An 8,482-nucleotide genomic window follows, 5' to 3' on the forward strand; every position below is an offset into this window, starting at 1 on the left:
GCCCCTGTTTCTGTCATCTTTGATTTCTTTCATCAGCGTCATATAGTTTTTGGAATCACATGTATTTTACCTCCTTAGGTAGGTTTATTCCTAGGTGTTTTATTCTTTTTGATGTGACAGTAAATGGGATTATTTCTTTAATTTCTATTTCTGATCTTTCGTGGTTAGTGTATAGAAAGGCAACAGATTTCTGTGTATTAATTTTGTATCCTGCAATTTGACCAAATTCATTGATTAGCTCTAGTAGGAGGATTTTCTATGTATAGTATCTCGTCATATGTAAACAGTTACAGTGTTACTTCTTTTCCAATTTGAATTCCTTTTTTTTTCTCTTTTTTCTTCTCTGATTGCTGTAGTTAGGACTTCCAAAACTACATTGAATAAAAGTGGTGAGAGTGGACATCCTTGTCTTGTTCCTGGTCTTAAAGGAAATGTTTTCAGCCTTTCACCATTGAGTATAATATTAGCTGTGGGCTTGTCATATATGGCCTCTATTATGTTGAGTTATGTTCTCTCTATGCCCACTTTCTGGAAAGGTTTTGTATCATAAATGAATATTGAATTTTATCAAATGCTTTTTCTGCATTTATTAAGATGATCATATGGTTTTTATTCTTCAATTTGTTAATGTGGTGTGTCACACTAACTGAATTGTGGATATTAAAAAAATCCTTGCATCCCTGGGATAAATCCCTCTTGATCATGTCGTATGATCCTTTTACTGTATTGTTTGGTTCAGGTTGCCAGTAATTTGTTGAGGATTTTTGCTTCTATATTAATCAGTGTTATTGGCCTATAATTTTCTTTTCTGTGTGTTATCTTTGTCTGGTTTTTGTATCAGGGTGAGCGAGGTCTCATAGAATATGTTTGGAAGTGCTTCCTTCATCCTCTGCAATTTTTTGGAGTAGTTTCTGGAGGATAGGTGTTAACTATTCTGTAAGTATTTGGTAGAATTTGCATGTGAAGCCATCTGGTCCTGGACATTTGTTTTTTTAGAGTTTTACCTCAGGAAACAAGAAAAATGTCAAATAAACAACCTAATCTTTTACACCTAAAGTAATTAGAGAAAAAAAGAACAAACAAAGTTAGTAGAAGGAAAGAAATCATAAACATTGGAGCAGAAATAAATGAAATAGAGACAAAAAAAACAATAGAAAAGATCAATGAAACAAAAAGCTGTGTCTTTGAAAAGATAAGAATATTTCTAAACACTTAGCCAGACTCATCAAGAAAAAAAGAGAGAGCTCAAATCAATAAAATTAGAAATGGAAAAAGAGTAGTTACAACCGACACCACAGAAATACTAAGGATCATAAAAGACTACTACAAATAACTATATGCCAGTAAATTGGACGACCTAAAAGAAATGGAGAAATTCTTAGAAAAGTACAATCTCCCAAGCCTGAATGAAGAAGAAATAGAAAATATGAACAGACTAATTACAAGTACTGAAGTCGAATCTGTTATTACAAACTTGATATAATTATCTTCCTTATTAGATTTCTGAAAGAGTGCACAGGAGATTAAATTTTTGACTTTTCACATATGGAAGCATGCTTATTTTACTCCCATACTTGACTGATAAATTGTCTAGATATAGACTTCTAGGTTGTAAATTAATAATTCTGAAGTCATGATTCATTGTTTTCCAGCTTCCAGTGCTGTTGTTCAGAAGTCCTTTGTCATTCTTATTCCTTCTCTTTTGAATGTGAACTGGTTTTTATATGTGTGTGTGTGTGTACACACACGCACGTGTGCTCATGCAAACAGGCATGCATGCATGTATGCATGCACCTGCACAAAAGACAGAAAGGGGGTAAGGAGAGAAGGAAAGGAGAGGGAATGAGAATTGTAAGTTTGAAGGTGTCCTTTTTTTTTTTTTTTTTTTTTTTTTTGCGTTACGCGGGCCTCTCACTGCTGTGGCCTCTCCCGTTGCGGAGCACAGGCTCCGGACGCACAGGCCCAGTGGCCATGGCTCATGGGCTGAGCTGCTCTGTGGCATGCGGGATCCTCCAGGATTGGGGCACAAAACCGTGTTCCCTGCATTGGCAGGCGGACTCTCAACCACTGCACCACCAGGGAAGCCCTGAAGGTGTCCTTTTAATCCATAATATACTAAAACTTCCAGATGATGTCCTTTGACATTTTTCTTTTTTAATTCATTATGATGGGCACTTGATAGATCATTTGAATCCAGAAATTTAGTCCTACAAATGTTCTTGCATTGTTTCTTTGATAATTCATGTTCCATTTCTTTTTTAACAAAGCATCCCCAAATTCAATAGCATAAAGTAAATATTTATTATTATTCCTGAAGTTTTTGTGAGTTTGCAGAGATCACTTGAGTGGTTCTCAGGAGTCTTTCATGTGGTTACAGTCAAATGGTGGTAGGGGTTGGAGTCATCTGAAAACTTGACTGGCTTACTGTCCATGATGACTTCTTCATATATGTGTCTGGCAACTCAGCTGAGATGGCTGAAATATCTGAGGGTCAGGCAGTCATTTCCTTCCATACACAGGCTTCTTCAAAGCATGGTTATATCGGGGTAGTCAGATCTCTCACATGGAGGCTGGATTTCCCCAGAGCACACATTCCAAAGGTGAGCGTTCCAAGAATTAGGAAGCAAAAGACACTCATCTTTTTAAATCAGTTGTTCTCAGCTGGAGGTTATTTTGCCCTTACCCCAGGGGATATTTGGCTATGTCTGAAGATATATTTAGTTGTCACAAGAGTAGGGGGGAGGGAGGGTACAACTGGCTTCTGGCTAGCAGAGGCAAGGGATGCTGTTAAACAGCCTATGGTATACAGGACAGCATCATACAACAAAGAATTATTCAACCTCAAATGTCAAAAGTGCCAAATTTGAGAAACTTCATCTTAAAATTTAGGCTCAGAACTGGCACAGCATCACTTCTGCCACATTCTATTGGTTAAAGCAGCCATAGGCTAGAAGTTGGGTCACTAGAGACTTTGGCACAAAAGGGGTCTGAATTCAGTGATACCAGGTACAACTAAGGATGAAGGTAAGGTGCTTTTTGAAAACATCACAGTGAATTAATTGAAAGGGTACATAATAATCAATGAGACCATTATATTTAATTTTATCTGTCAAATTGGAGAGTATTTTGGATGAGCTTAACATTAAACCCATGAACTTTGAGTTAGCAGATTGCCCTCCATAATGTGAGTGGGCTCATTGCAATCAGCTGAAGAAAAAAAAAAAACACCATCTTCCCTGGGGAAAAGGGAATTTTCTAACTGACTGCCTTCATCTGAACCATTGGTTTTCCAGGTTTTCCAAACCTCTGGTCTTCAGGCTGAAACTGCAATGTCGACTCAGATCTCGAGCCTATCAGCCCATATGACAGATTTAGAATTGCCAGTTTCCATAATCATGTGAATCAATCCCTTATCTCTCATTCCCCCCTCTTTCTCTTTCTCTCTCTCTCTCTATATCTATCTATCTATCTATCTATCTATATATATATATGCTTCCCGTTGGTTTTGTTTCTCTGGAGAATCCTGACTAATACAGAAACACACAGCGCCCATTTTTCTTGGGTTTTCAGAATACCTGTAGTTAAACTTACACATCCAGACAGGAGTTTGAATGATTTCTCTCCAGAGAAACTCATTAGCTGAAGAGAGAAGGCTCATAGAGAATGACATTGGTAGATCTAGCTCATGAAATGGCCAGACTCCTACATATCATCTCATAGTGCCATTAATTGACAAGCTCCACTTAACCAGCTTTTTTAGCATCTCATTCTTAAATTTGAATGTTACATATTTTAAATCACCAGGAATTTGAGGAAAGACACTAACATTAAAGGCAGATACTAAAATAAGCCAAAAATGAGAAGGGGAGGACCTTGGAGGGAATATAGCAACCCAAGAAGTAGAAGAAAACTTAAACAAAACAAAAACCAGAAACAAATTGTTGTAAAATTGATACCAGAAGACAGAAGAGAGAAAATGTTACATCAAGAAATAAGAACAGCGTGATATGCAAAAAAGAAATAAAAAAGTATAAAATTCAATAGACATTTTGATGAAAATATAAAGACATATCCAAGAAAGAAGAAAAAGACAAAGAGAAGAAAGATAGGAGAGAAAAGGTTTGTTTTTTTTTTAAATAGGGGATCAATCCAGAAGATCCAACATCCATGTAGTGGGAAGTCTGAAAACAGAGAATGAGGAAATGGAGAATTATGGTAGCTAATCTCCAAAGATGGCTCCCCCATGAGCCATGCCCCCCTGTATTCATGTCCTTGTTTATATTCCTTCTCTTGGATTTGGGTTGATTTTTTCATTTTCTTTTTGACTAATAAAATGGGGAAGTAATACATGGCTTCCCAGGCTAGGTCATTAGAAAACTTGTAACTGGTGTCTGGGTTTCTTGCAACACACATTTTAGGGGTATCCAGCCACCAGCCACCTTATAAGAAGTTAGACCACCCTGAGACCACCATGCTGCATGGGTTAAAAAAAACATCCCAATAAGTTAGCCATGTGAAAAATCATCCAAGCAGTATCCAAGCTGAAGTGTAGACAGGTGATTGAAGAAACCATCCTAAATTCTGCTCAGTTAAGCTTTCGGTTGACTCCAACCCCAAACACTATGTGTCTATAATTACATGGGAAATCTTAAGTGAGAAACTCCCAGCTGAGTTCAATCAACCTAAGTGTCTAGGTAAGTGGATTGACACCTCTAATCACCTACAAGTACTAGCTTCTCCCAGGTCTCTGTCTTTCCATCTTTTAGCCACCTTACTATTCCTCTATAGCATTAACAAAAATTATAATTATATAATTATTTATGTGATTGAAAAATATATTGGTTTCTTCTGGTGCACTGTAAGATCTATGAGGGCAAGGAAGATCCCTATTTTCTTCACAGATATAACCCCTGTAACCTAATTGACACATAGTAGGTACTCAACAAATATTTATTGACTAAATGAATTAAAGAATCTAAGTTGTAACACTGGTGAGTGACGTCATTTCTCATTGAATTTCTAAGAGTATTTTTACAAAACAAACAAAAAATCCTACTGTGTGGAAAATGCTTGTGGATTAAGCCTATTTGAGAGATGGTATAACTTAGTTCAAATCCTGGAAACCATGGATTTGCCACAAATAAAATAAATTGATCAGCCTTTGTGCTTAGTTTCCTTATCTATGAAAATGAAGATAATAATAGTACCTGCCTCATAGGGTTGTTATATGTAAATGTTTCTTTACATATATGTGTAACATATGTAACATGCTTAAGAAAGTGCCTGGCACATAGTAAACACTTTTATATGTGTTAAATATTTGAAGAAGTTATTTCAGCCTTGGTCAGAATTCCTAATCTATGTGAAAAAATAGCCTTTTAAGCCACTGATACTAAAATATTTTGAAATCATTCATCTCACTTTGTGATTTCCCCTTCCTCTCTTCTCTAGAAAACACACATATGTGCGCACACACACACACACACACACACACACACCCTCCCCCATTATCTGATCTGGAACTCAATTTCTATAACCACTGGAGTTCATTCATATTATTTAGTAAATTACACCAAGCCTGAACTGCAGAGTGCAGTTACTAAGGAATTAAATGCATATGTTGTCAAGTAACATAGTAAATCATAGTTTAGGTTTTTAAGGAATAATTAATTTTTATGAATTTAATTTTTAACTTCTAAAGAAAGGAAAACCATTTTGATCAACACTATTATGTTGTACTTGATATAAATATGTAAAGATAATGTTCATGGGAAAAACAACATTTAAAAAAAGAGAGTTTATAAAATATGTAATAAACAACCAGAATGAGCTGTAGTTACAGAGAAAATATGTGAAAGAAAATGATTGTTACTCCATATAAAGCTGGACTTTTTCCTACTTACTATTTTCCAACCTAAGAAAGTCAACATAATCTGAAAGACTATTCACGTCAGGCAAATAAATTGATAGTTAATAATATTAAATCCATGTATTTTAAGATAAAAAACAATCATATCTATTGTGTAAATATCACATTAAAAAACCTCTTCTGTATTCTAGAAAAATACCTTCACACAAGTCACTTACCTACTGCACGGTTTAGATTTAACTTAATTTTAGCACAGGAGGTTGTAAACTGCAGCCGATTTGGTGGGCTTTTTCTCCGTTCCTTATATGCTAAGCAACTTGTTCCAACAGTTCTGCTTTTAAATTTTGGACAATTGCCACAATTGTATCTTGAAGACAATTAAATTTTTAGGACCAAAACATTATTATTTGAGGATTTTCAAAACCCAATTTTTAAAGATAATATCAAGATTTATCTGTGTGATCTCAGTAGGTAATTAATAACACCTATGATTTATGAGATTAGACTCCAGCTCTGACATGCCTTTGTTCTATGTCTCCCTTTCTTCATACCACCCTAAACATGGAATTTTTATAAGAATTAATAATGTTCAGCATGAAACATTTTAAATATTAATGGGAAGCATTAAGGGCAGTCCTTATACAGCAGATATTCCCCTGAAGAACTGTGTATAAATACTCATGTTTTTTTTCATGGTACAACAATAAACTGAATCAGCTTCCCATCTAATTACAATATAATTTCAAAGTTTATTCCCATTAATTTTTTTTTATTCTGAGGCATGCCCTCAAGCTTATGAATGGGGCAAGCCCTTTAAAGTAACAACAGAAAAGTTTAGATGAAAACTTCAGCACTACATACTCAGAAAATCAATTATTGTGTTGAATCAATAATATGCTACCAAAAACTTGTGCTGCCAATCAGATACTTAACAAAAGATGCTTCATATTACTGAAGAAACTCCAAAAGTACTTCTTGAACACCATTTCTCTGTGGGGTTCCCTGAAGATTTTTTATACCCTTATTTATTTCTCCCCATCTTTAGTGAAGATTGTTCTGTTTTGTAGATTTATAATTTATATTCGCTTTCACTTATAGTCATGGTGTGCTGTCTCTATAAATTAGCACTCCCCTACTCCACTCCTCCCCCCACACCTTACTATCATTGAGTTTTTTAGAAGAGAAATTGTGTGAAGCAAAGTTTTGATGATAAAGGGAAAGTAGGATCCAATTAAAACATCAAGAAATAAAACAATACAAGACCAGAGGAAGAAAATTTACTTTAGTATCATAGTGTGAAACAATGATCCTCCTATAGTATACCATGGCATTTTGTCATATGAACACTTTATTATAGAGTTAAGATAATGTTGTAAGGTGAAGGCGCCTACCTTCTTTATGTAGAGGGTATAATTTCACAGGAAAATTAAGATTACTCATTACCACAGTTCTGCCTGTCACCTGGGATGTGTTTTTAAAGAGGAATGCAGGATTGTTACTTTAATTTTAGCCTTAGCAGTGAAGGGGATCAAGGTGCTTAAAACAACACATTTCTGTGCTGGAAGTTGAGTACAATTTTTGTGGTTGCAGAATATGGCTAGAAACTGGGGGATCCAGGCAAGTTACCTAGATATTTAACCAGCCCATTTAAGTTGGTTTTTATTACTGTAGCATTGTAGTAAGTTCTGAGACAGAGTAGGAAATGGTGCAGGGCCTGCCAGCCTTGGGAAAGAGGTAGAAGCAGAAGTCTATCCTTTGAAAACTGGACTTCTGAACTTGTGTATTTCCTTTTTTTATTATTAATATTTGAGAAGCCAGGGAAATTAGGCAGAAAGAAAGAAATAAAGGCATCCAAATTGGAAAGAAAGAGGTAAAACAATCTCTATATACAGATGACATGATCTTACAAATAGGAAAAACTCTGAAGAAAACACAAAATACCTGTTAAATATAATATACAAGTTCATGAAAATTGTAGGATATAAGATCAATATTCAAAAATCAGTTGTATTCTGCACACTAGTAATGAACAATGCTAAATTAAAATCAAGAAAATAATTCCAGTTACAGCTTCAAAATGGATATAATACTTAGGAATAAATTTGATCAAGGAAGTGCAAGATGTGTACATGAAGAACTACAAAATATTGTGGAAAGAAATTAAAGGCACCCTAAATAAATGGAAAGACATCCTGTGTTCATGGATTGGAAGACAATTTTGTTAATATGGCAATGTTCCCCAAATTTATCTGCATATTTATTATGACCCTTATCAAACGCCAAATGCCTTTTTCCTTTTTTTTTTTTTTTGGTAGAAATGAACAAGCTGATCCTAAAACTCATAAGGAATTGTAAAGGACTGGGAACAAACTTGGAGGACACATACTTTCTGATGTCAAAACTTACTCTAATGCTATGGTAGTCAAAAGTGTGATACTGACATGAAGAAAGACTTATAGATCAATGGTATAGAATTGAGAGTCCAGAAATAAACCCATACATTTGTGGTCCATTGATTTCTGAACAGTGCCAACACCATCAAATGGGGAAATAGTCTTTTCAAGAAATGGTGCTTGTAAATGAATGAATATGGGACCCTACTTCATGCCATAC

The sequence above is a fragment of the Stenella coeruleoalba genome (genome assembly GCF_951394435.1).
Source record: "Stenella coeruleoalba genome assembly, chromosome: X".
NCBI classification, from domain to species: Eukaryota; Metazoa; Chordata; class Mammalia; order Artiodactyla; family Delphinidae; genus Stenella; species Stenella coeruleoalba.